This window comes from Leucoraja erinacea, chromosome 13 (assembly GCF_028641065.1).
Source record: "Leucoraja erinacea ecotype New England chromosome 13, Leri_hhj_1, whole genome shotgun sequence".
NCBI lineage: Eukaryota > Metazoa > Chordata > Chondrichthyes > Rajiformes > Rajidae > Leucoraja > Leucoraja erinaceus.
Window position 1 is genome coordinate 30,317,457 of NC_073389.1, and position 12,245 is coordinate 30,329,701.

Below are 12,245 nucleotides of genomic sequence, written 5' to 3' on the forward strand. Positions count from 1 at the left end.
GACAATTAGAACTGGCCGAAGATAGACTGAGTTACTCCAGCTGTTTGTGTCTATCTTCAGTTTAAACCAGCATCCACAGTTCCTTCATACACAATCAGACCTGACCCCCTGGAATATGATCTCCAAATTGCCCTGCCATGTCACAAGGGCAAACTCAACAATTGGGGTAATTTGGAAGCAATTATCTTTTTTTTCACACACCGTTGCCAGGAGATGTTTTCACTGAAAGGATGATACTCCTGATCCTGGCTGATCTATTTTTGGCTAATCTCTTCCCTCTGTGTGCTTTATACATTTGTAATCACAGCAATTTCTGCAGTCCCACTTCCTACCCACAGCACCAGATTTGCCTGTTCAGATGCATTGATCCCAAATTTTGGAATTTCCTACCTAATCTCTCATCTAATTTAAAACCACCTCTTAAAGCCCATCCTGCCAGCTTTTGGTCTTCTGTCTGAATATAACTGCCTGGGATTTGCAGTCAGATTTTCTTTGATAATGTTCAAGTGAAATGCCTTGGATAGTTCTGCTGTGTTAGATATTAAACAGGGCGAAGAAATTCATTCCATTTTGAGTAACATCTGCTAAGGCTAGGTTACCCAACATCACCTCCTCCATAATTCCACCCCAGCCTGTGAGGCCACTTGTGTTTGCTGGTTACGGGTCAGGCTCTTGTTTGTGGAGGTCAGAGCCAGGTTATAGCTGTGAGGATAATTGTCCCAGCATTATTATCTCTTAAATAACTGCCTTTCAATATAATGTCATTGACTGCTCCGGACTCTGGAGCTGTCAGTCAGCTCTCTCAAAGCTCACACAACTGATTCTGATCCAGGCTTTTTCTTATCGACTTGTGCCACTTTCATTGCTTCTGCATCTTTCCTTCCTTTGTCCCTGAACAATACTTTATTGTCCTTGCATGTGAGAACCAGGTTACCCGTTTGCTCTCGAATAAAGAAAGTCATTATATCCTTGTCACTCAACAATGGGGTGCTGCCTTTTTCATTAATCTGTTTATTGGTTCTCTTGCTAATTCCTTCTGTTTGTTTTTTTCCCCATTCCTCTTTCCAGCCTTCCTGCTCCTCATTCTCTCTTCTATTTATGCATTGCCTCCTGCATTTTCTGTTATTCCTTTTCTTTGCTCACTGCTCCTTCCCCTCCTTCTCTATTTCCATCTCCTTCCTGTGTATCCATTTTCCATCCTGTCTCTGTGTCTTCATTCTTTCTTCCCCCACTCCAATATGACGTGACCATTTTATCCCCTGAAATGATGTGGTTTAAATAATATTTACTTTATTAGCTCTGTTCAGTCTTGTAAACTGCACTAAAAAGTGGGAACGTTTTTTTAAAAATGTAACTAATTAAAAAAAATGAGAAAACATCCTTGAAGTTTCTTTCTTACCAATCAAACCGGCAAGATGTGACCGCCATACAGAATTCACATTTAGCTTTCAAAATGTTGTTCTTGAGTTTCAAATCGTGCGTAAAGACTACTAATAACAACTACTGTTATTATTTTGTGAGGATGTGGCCTTTGCTGGCAGGACTGTATTAATTGTCCATCCAAACTCATCTTCAAACTCCTGGACCTAGGAATCAGACCCATCTCTGTGGATCCTTGACTCTCTGACCCACAGACCACAATCATTAAGGATAGGTGACAACACCTCTTCCACAATAATTCTCAACACTGATGCCCCACATGAATGTGTTCTCAGTCCCCTAATATGCTCCCAATACACTCACAACCGCTCAGCCAAATTCGGCTCTAATGCCATCTACATTTGGGCCGAATCACAAACAATGATGAAATGGGTACAAGCAGGAGCTAGAGAACTTAGTGACATGGTATCAAGCCAATAACTTCTCCCACAATGTCAGCAAGATGAAGGAGCTAGTTATTGACTTCAGGAAGCAAAGTGGAGTACATGCCTCAGTCAATATCAATGGTGCCATAGTGCAAATGATTGAGATCTGCTAGTTCCTCTGTGTTAATAATCTGTGATGGACCAACCGCATTGATGCAACAGCTAAGAAAGCAAACCAAGGCCTTTACTTCTGCAGAAGACTGAGGAAATTCAGCATGTCTCCAGTGACTCTTACAAACTCCTGCAGATGTACCATAGAAAGCATGCTGATGGGTTGCATCATAACTTGGCTTGGGAACAGCTCTGCCCAAGATAGCAAGAAGTTAGAGTTGTAGATGTCGCCCAGTCCAGCACATAGACCAGACTTCCCACATTTACTCCATCTACACTTCACAATGTCTCGGAAAAGCAGCCAACACAATCAATGATTTGTCACACCCTAAGCATTCCTCCTTGCTCCCATTCGACAGAAGGTAGAGAAGCTTGAAAGTGCGCATGACCAGACTCGGGATTGCCTCTTCCCTTCTGTTATCAGGCTTCTGAACGGTCCTGAACGGGGACTATGAAGGCAGGAGGGAGTTGCTGGCCAAGGTAGACTGGAAAGGGATCCTAGCCGGAATGACGGTAGAACAGCAATGGCAGGAATTTCTGGAAGACGCATGATCATTTCATTCCAAAAAGGAAGAAAGATTCTAAGGGGAGTAGGAGGCAACTGTGGCTGGCAAGAGATGTAAGGAATAGAATAAAACTAAAAGAAAAGATGTATAACACAGCAAAGAGTAGCCAGAAGCCCGAGGATTGGGAAACTCATAGGACAACAAAAGGAAACAAAACGGGCAATACAGGCTGAAAAGATGAAGTACGAAGGGAAGCTGACCATGAATATAAAGCACAGTAATAGCTTCTTTGGATATGTTAAGGGAAAAAGAATAGCAAAGTCAAATGTGGGTCCCTTGAAGGCAGACAGGGGTGAAATTATTATGGGGAAGAAGGAAATGGCAGAAGAGTTGAACAGGTACTTCGGATCTGTCTTCACTAAGGAAGACACAAACAATATCCCAGATGTACTGGAGGACAGAAGATCTAAGGGGGTAGAGGAACTGATAGAAATTTCCATTAGGCAAGAAATAGTATTGGATAGGCTAATGGGACTGTAGGATGATAAATCCCTTGGGCCGGATGGTCTGCATCCCAGGGTCCTCAGGGAGGTGGCTCTAGAAATAGTGGACGCATTGGTCATCATTTTCCAATGTTCAATAGTTTCAGGATCTGTTCCTGTGGATTGGAGGATAGCTAATGTTATCCCAGTTTTCAAGAAAGGAGAGAGAAAACGGGGAATTACAGACCAGTTAGCCTGACCGGTGGTGGGAAAGATGCTGGAGTCAATTATTAAAGAGTTAATAATGGGGCATTTGCATAGCAGTAAAAGGATTAGTCCAAGTTAACATGGATTTATGAAAGGGAAATGATGCTTGACTAATCTTCTGGAATTTTTTTGAGGATGTGACAAGTAAAATGGATGAAGGGGTGCCAGTGGATGTAGTGTATCTAGACTTTCAGAAAGCCTTTGATAAGGTCCCGCAAGGGGGACTGGTGACTAAAATTAGAGCACATGGTATTGGGGGTAGGGTGTTGACATGGACAGAAAATTGGTTGGCAGACGGGAAGCAAAGAGTAGGAGTGAACGGGTCCTTTTCAGAATGGCAGGCATTGGCGAGTGGAGTGCCGCAAGGCTCAGTGTTGGGGCCACAACTGTTTACTATATATATTAATGATTTGGAAGAGGGAATTAGGAGCAACACTAGTAAGTTTGCGGATGACACAAAGCTGGGTGGCAGTGTGAACTGTGAAGAGGATGTTAGGAGGCTGCAGGGTGACCTGGACAAGTTGAGTGAGTGGGCAGATGCGTGGCAGATGCAGTATAATATAGATAAACGAGGTTATCCACTTTGGCAGCAAAAACTACAGGGCATTGGGATTGGATTAGGTAAGGGGGAGGTGCAGCGAGAATGGGTGTCCTTGTACACAGGTCTCTGTACCTGCACGTCACTGAAAGTTGGCTTACAGGTACAGCAGGCAGTGAAGAACGCTAATGGAATGTTGGCCTTCATAACAAGAGGATTTCAGTATAGGAGTAAAGAGGTTCTTCTGCAGTTGAATAGGGCTCTGGTAAGACCACATCTGGAGTATTGTGTACAATTTTGGTCACCTAATTTGAGGAAGGACATCCTTGTGATTGAGGCAGTGCAGCGTAGGTTCACAAGATTCATCCCTGGTATGGCGGGACTGTCATATGAGGAAAGATTGAAATGACTAAGCTTGTATTCACTGGAGTTTAGAAGAATGAGGGGGGATCTTATGGAAACATATAAAATTATGAAAGGACTGGACAAGCTAGATGCAGGAAAAATGTTCCCAATGTTGGGCGAGTCCAGAAACAGGGGCCAAAGTCTTAGAATAAAGGGGAGGCCATTTAAGACTGAGGTGAGAAAAAGCTTTTTCACCCAGAGAGTTGTGAATTTGTGGAATTCCCTGCCACAGGGGGCAGTGGAGGCAAAAATCACTGGATGGATTTAAGAGAGATATAGATAGATCTCTAGGGACTGGTGGAATCAAGGGATATGGGGAGAAGGCAGGCATGGGTTATTGATTGGTGACGATCAGCCATGATCACAATGAATGGTGGTGCTGGCTTGAAGGGCCGAATGGCCTCCTCCTGCACATATTTTCTATGTTTCCATAAGCTAGGTTACTGTCTGGGGTGGAAGATTGCAACCTGTTTCGACAAATGCAATCAAATAAGATCAAATAAAACAAGTTGTCCGACAACTTTAGGCTGTGCACGCCATACGCAAGAAGAAGAAGAAGGTTACTGTCTGATTCACCTCTACCTCACTGTGGATATTGGACTTTGTCAATGGAACCAGTGTGCTACAATGCTGGGAACTATATTCTGTACTCTTCCCATTTGTTCTATCTATTGTGCTAGAGTTTGATTTGATTGCATTTATGTTTGGTAAATCTGATCTGTTTGGATACGCATTCAAAACAAAGCTTTACACTGTACATTGGTACACATGACAATAATAAACTGAAACCTAAACCTAATGAACAGATCCATTCTAAGCATTTGTATTCTTAGAGAGCTCACCAATGGAAACAGTAGCTAAATTGAAAAGATGTCCATGCAATGGTGCAACCTGGAACCTAGTTGTAGCAAGTGGATGACCTGTTTCACAAGACTCTGGCAAACACAACAGCTTTAGAGCAATCATTTGGCAAAGGTTTGTGAAAATGATTTGCAATGCATTGCAAGTGTGGTGAGTAATACACAATAGTCATTATCCTTGATGAAAGGCCTGAGATGAGTGGTGTTGCGGCTCTAAGTGTCCTGTTTACATTGCATTATCATTCCCATCATGGTAATAACCAACACCGTGAAATTGCACAAGTATGCAACTTCTCTCTCTCAGTGTTGTTTGGAAAATTCTCAACATGTTGCCTCTGTAGGGACTGAAAGACATGGAAAGTTGATGGACCTTTTGCCAAATGCTAATAAAATTCAATAAAATACGTATCTGAACCAAAAAATTAAAATTGAAATATTTAAGCCATCAAGGTAAACAATCATCGTAGTCTCTCTAAGCAATTAAAAGATACTGACCCGAAACATCTTCTGTCCATTCATTCCACAGATGCTAGCTGACCGCTGAGTTCCTCCAGCACTTTGTTTTTCCTCAAGAATCCAGCATCTGCAATTTCCTATATCCTCGTTACTTCCCTTGGGTTGGAAATTCCACGTTTTGGGAGCAGGGATTCAAAGCTGGCTTCTGGGTTGTAATTGGCAGCTGGAGTTATTGAATGACAGACAATCCAGTTTGTTTATGCTGACAGCATAGAGGGCTTCTGCTGAAGTGGAGAGATTTAGAATTAATGGAGGACAGATAAAAGTTGTCAAGAAATAAGGTTGATTTGTGAGGAAGTCTGGTAGCTTCCTTGTTCTGGTTCATTATATGAAGAAGTTGCATGGTTTGAACTGAACAAGTTTTATGATCCGTGTCTGAACAATTGAAAGATGGGTCACAACCCAAAACGTCAACAATCCATGTTCTCCAGAGATGCTGCCTAACATAGAGACATGAAAACATAGAAAAATAGGTGCAGGAGTAGGTCTTGTGGCCCTTCGCACCAGCACTACAATTCAACATGATCATGGCTGATCATCTAAAATCAGCACCCCATTCCTGCTTTTTCCCCATATCCCTTGATTCCTTTAGCCCTAATAGCCAAATCTAACTCTTTCTTGAAAACATCCAGTGAATTGGCCTCCATTGCCTTCTGTGGCAGAGAATTCCACAGATTCACAACTCTCTGGGTGAAGACATTTTTCTTCATCTCAGTCCTAAATGGCCTACCCCTTATTCTTAAACTGTGAACCCTGGTTCTGGACTCCTCCCAACATTTGGAAAATTTTTCCTACATCCAGCCTGTCCAATCCTTTAAGAATATTATGTTTCTATGAGATCCCCTCTCATCCTAAATTCCAGTGACTACAAGCTCAGTCGACCCATTCTTTCATCATATGTCAGTCCCGCCATCCCGGGAATTAACCTGGTGAACCTACACTACACTCCCTCAATAGCAATAATGTCCTCCCTCAAATTAGGAGACCAAAATTGCACACAATACTCCAGGTGCGGTCTAACCTGGGCCCTGTACGACTGCAATAGGACCTCCTTGCTCCTAAACTCAAATCCTCTCGCAATGAAGACCATTTTCTTCACTGCCTGCTGTACCTGCATGCTTACTTTCAGTGACTGATGTACAAGCACACCCAGGTCTCGTTGCACCTCCCTTTTCCCAATTTGACACCATTCAGATAATAATCTGCCTTCCTGTTCTTGCCACCAAAGTGGATAACCTAGCATTTATCCACATTATATTGCATCTGCCATGCATCTGCCCACTCACCCAACCTATCCGTCATCCTACAGCCTCATAGCATCCCCATCGCAGCTCACACTGCCACCCACCTTTGTGTCATCCGCAAACGTGGAGATGTCACATTTAATTCCCTCATCTAAATTGTTAATGAAGATTAAAAATAACTGGGGTCCCAGCACCAAGCCTTGCAACACCCCACTAGTCATTGCTAACCTGCTGAGTTACTCCATTATAGTTAGTGTGTTTATTTGTAAAGCAGCATCTGCAAATGCTTGTGTCCAGGTCTTATTATTTTTCTCCACTATAAAACCATTATGGATTTCGGTCAAATGTGTGCCTGGTCTGTATCAGTGGAGGTCGAAAAACCAGATGCATAAAGCTGGTGGAGTTGCTGCCTCAGCTCCATCGACATGGGCTCAATCCTGGCCTCTGGTGCTGTATTTATGGAGATTGCACACTCTCCCTGTCACTTTGTGGGTTTGCTCCCACTGCCCAAAGACCCACAGGATGGAAGGATAATTGTAAATTGTTCCTAATGTGCAAATGAGTGGGAAGTAGCTTGGTTGAGCAATTTGGTCAGCATGTATGAAATGGACTGAAGGGCCTGTTTCTGTGCCGTATACCTCTGTGATTATAAACAGCAAGGTTGAGTCACCATTAATCCCAGCATTAAATTGGGTTCAGTGTGAAGATAAAGACAATTAGTTGTGTTGTATTATTATGGCGAAGCAATGATCTATTAAATTCTGGAGAACTCCAGACTTCAGGATCCTTAGAAGTGCATATTAGCCGTAAGAAGCAGACTAAATCTATGGGGTCTCTGCAAAAGTTCACAGATTTGACAGAAACATATTGTTGTTAGACATGTCCCAGCGTGCCTGCTCTTTGATTGTTCAGTCCACTTTGTGCCTTATTCCTACCCTTTCCTTGTGTTCCTGAGGAATGCACCCTTGTGCTATTTATCCAGTTCTGTTTTGAATGTTACCATTAAACATGGTCTGACATTCCCACCATACCACTCCATTTTTGCTCCATTTCCTTTCAGAGCTTCTGATAACCCTGGTCTCATCTTTCATCTTTTGGTTGGTTCGACTTTATGCATATTGAACGCAGCCAACCCTTGGGATGGGTTTCTCCATGAACTGCATTTTGTAACCAGAACTCCTTTGCTGTTGCTGTTGCTTTTTGTCCATTGACCAGTATAGTGGGGGAGAAAGGGGATGGGTTTTGTGCATCTGAAGTTCATATGGTGGGGTCAACTGTCGAGGCACCATGGGAAACTTGTGCATCAGGAGATTCAGATGTGAATGCATTGTTTCCTGCACAGCACGGCATCACAAGCGCCCCACTGCTGCTCTCCCAAATTTGAAGACAGAACAATAGGTGGGAGAAGACAATTTTCATTTGTCACTGAGTCATGCAGCCGTTGAAAGAATCCAATGTCTTTGACTTCTATCGTGTGATTTACATTAGTGACACATGATCAGCTGTGTGGGAAAATTTGGTGCTCTGGCAGCCCTGACTGATAACCGACAGCTGCCTAGCCCGAGGCTCTGAAAATAATTGATTCAATTTGCAACTTGCCTTACTTAGTTTGCCATTAAAAGTTCACAATCCCTTGTCCCAGTAAGGCCCATGACCATTAGACAAGAGCAGTATTGTATCAGAACTAAGTGGTCAACATCAGCCCTTTCTAGGTTAATCTTCACCATGATTTGAACACCACAAACTAGAAATGATTAACTGAAACACAGCAGAATCCCTTTTCCCATGGATTGAACTGGTGATTTAAGTTGAGCGAGCAGTATAATCTGTATCTTCCTAGTTTGAAGGGTCCCGACCCGAAATATTACCTATCCTTTATCTGCAGAGATGCTGTGTGATCCGCTGAGTTATTCCAGCACTTTGTGATCTATCTTACGTACTAACATTGCCTGGTTAAGTTTTGCACATCATTTCCAGGCACAACAACAACCCGCTTGCAATTTCCTACTGTGATGGACCAGAATTTGTTTACAAGGATATCACTGACCTCGCAAATCATCAGATGCCGGGGATCAATTCAGTCAGCTTGTTGACAAGTCGAGAGTCGCTGCCCATGCACCAGCTTCGTTTCTTGGAACAAACACCTCAGTGGAAACAGAATATACTGCAGTATCCAGTGGGAATTTAATACACGTTCCAAATTACTGAGTCATTCACTGAAGAAAGTAGCCATTCAGTCCACTGGATTTGTGTCAACGCCCTCGTATTCCACTTGGGATCCTACATCCCAATGGTATGATCATTGAATTTTCCAGTTTCAGGTAGCCCCCCCCCCTGCATTCCTTTCCCACAGCTAGCTGTCTACCCACAGACTCTCTCCCTTTGTTTGGCTTTGCCATCCCCTCCCTCACTTGTTACATAGATTTGTTCAGACACAAAGTACTGGAGTAAATCAGCAGTTCAGGCAGCATCTTTGAAGGACATGAAGGGTGCCGACTCAAAACGTGACTTATCCATGTCTTCCAGAGATGCTTGCTGCCTGACCGGCTGTTACTTCAGCACTTTGTGTCTTTTTTTATAAATCAGCATCTGCAGTCCCTTGTTTCTACCTAGATTTGTTACCCTGTACCACCTGGTTTCACCTGCACATCAAGCACCAGGTTTTCTGCTGCCCTCTACCATTCCTATCCCCTCCCCTACACGGTTCTATCCAAAGATCCTATAGCTGAGCCCTTTGGTTCTATCTGCACATCATCCCTTCTCTTATCTGGTGTGACTTATCACCTGTCAGTCTGTGTCTCTACTCTTCCTCCTCCCCCACTCCACACCCCCCCACTTACCTGCCCAATGTTTTTTTCTTTATCTGTTTCCACCTTCTACCCACCAGAATATAACTCAACACTCTCTCCTCCCGCTCCCTTGCACAGGTTTCAAATAATTTATTAAAACATGTGAATTTCTCATGGTGCTTTCCACTTTTGAATTATAGCTGTTCAATTAGAAAGAAACATTTGTTAATAATTGATGCCTTCTGCTGGCTTCACAACACTATGTGGAGTTCCAGCTTTGTGGTATTAGTTTGCAAGAAATGTCATCACCACTTATAAATTACATGCCCACTGATTAGGTGTCAACTGGAATTCCAGCGATCTTATTGTCTTGTCATTTGAATCTGTGTTAGTCACTTATTTGTAGTGTCTCAATGATCACAAGCTTATGTCAATCATCCCTACGAACATGTGTCTGCGATGAGAAGACCGAGGATTATCTCAGACACTCATCCCTTAAGTATTAATAGACCGGTACGCATAAATGTGCTGTGGACCGATGATTCTGTGGTGGCACTCTCACCTCTGAGACAGACGGTCATGGGTTAAAATCCTCCTTCTCAGGAGATTTGAGTCCAAACTCTAGGCCTGATCTGCTAGCAGCCACACCGAGAGATTGATGCAATGTTGCGGGACTGCCTTTGAGACCTTTGAATAAAACATCCCAGGGAACTATTCGATAAAGGAGTTCTCTTTGAAGACCCTGCCAACAATTCTCACTTAATCAACATCACAAGAGGAATAATCTGATTATTATACTATTATTTTTCCAGTCCCTTTGAAGCTTCAGAGTGTAAATTGGCTGCCCCTTTTTCACTGTTAGAGAACTTTGAGCTATTGGTCGCAATGTGCTTTGGCGTGTTCAAAGGTTGTGACTGATATTGAACATAGTTGTAGTAGTAGTTACTTTATCGTCACGTATACCTAGTTATAGTGAAATGCTTTGTCTATCATACAATCCAGTAGAACCATACTATACATAAGCACAATCATACTATATGAAAAGTGCACGATTGAGTGGATTTCTCCTGAGGCAGTACACACAGTTGCAATGTTTATGGGCCATCTTGTAACTTTAAAGTATCAACCTCTTAAACAGTACAGGAATAGTCCATTCAGCCAATGGTGTCTGTGCCGAACATGATGCCAATAAACTAATCTCTGTATGTGATCCCTATCCTTCCATTCCCTGCATATCCATGTGACTATCTAAAAGCCTCTTCAATACCACTATTGTATCTGCTTCCACCAGCACCCCTGGCAGCATGTCCCTGGCACCTACTATGTGAAAAACATGCCCCGCACATTTCCTTTAAACTTTCCCCCTTTGACTTTAAAGCTATGGTCTCTAGTCTTTACCATGTTTGAAAAAATGTTCTGACTGTCTATGCTATTGTCTATATACTTCTATCATGTCTCCTCTCAACCTCCACTGCTCCAGAGAAAACAATCCAAGTTTGTCCAACCTCTCTTTATAAATAATACTCTCCAATCCACGCAACATCTCGTAAACCTTTTCTGCACCCTCGTCAAAGCCGCCACATCCCTCCTTTAGTTGGGCAAACAGAATTGTACACAATACTCCAAATCTGGCCTAACTAACGTTTTATAAAGCTGCAACATGATTTCCTGTCTCCTATACTCAATGTTCTGGCTGATGAAGGCAAGCATACCATACACCTTCCTTCACCAGCATCAGAGTAGTGTGGCATGAAAATAGTCTCATGACTATTTAGTCTCAACAGTCCCATTGAGTCCACTTCAACTATTATCCACACATTTATACAAATCCTATTTATGCATCTCACAATCCTATCAACTCCACCTCAATTCTACCACTCACCAACACACTTGGGTTAGTCTGCAGCGACCAATTAATATTCAACCTGCAGGACTTTGGGATGTGGGATAAATTTGAAGCACTCAGAGGAAACCGTATGGTCACAGGGCAAATGTAGAAACATCACACAGAGAGCACCCGAGGTCAGGAGTGAATCTGGATTTCTGTCACCGTGAGGCAGCAGCTCTCTCTGGCTGTGCTACTGTGCCGCCATGACTAGGACTAAGCCTGGCATCCTCTTGCATCTCTGTGTATTGCATCTCTGTGTATTGGCTCTAAATAAGAAATTCACAGCTTAGCACTTGCCTGTCAAGAGGGTCTCATTCCAGGCCTGTGACTGGGCAACTGAAGCATTCAATCTCCCGTTTACAGTCTGGGAAAGTTTAGAGATTAGCTGGGTAAAGCTGTATGAAAAATGTATAAAACCGAGCAGTTTAAAAGCTCCCATAACATCTGAATTCAATTTAGTGGGGTGCAGGAAAGCCTCTTTTCGAGCCAGATGTGAAACCGATGCAGATGAATCACCATTAGCACTGGGTTGTTGAGCAAAACGGAAAATATTTATCCTCTGTAAAATCATGTGTGAATATGTAAAAAGAGGAACATTTTAATCACCATGTCCACCGTCTCAGGATGTTCCAAAGCTCATCCAGTTGTTTGTAAGTGTGGTTTCTGTTATAATGTAAATCCAAGACCCAAGGTCCAGATGGTGGGTGGAAATAGCACAGGAGATTCAGCACATCATTGATGGCCCTGGCACATGTGTCCAAACACCTACGGGCA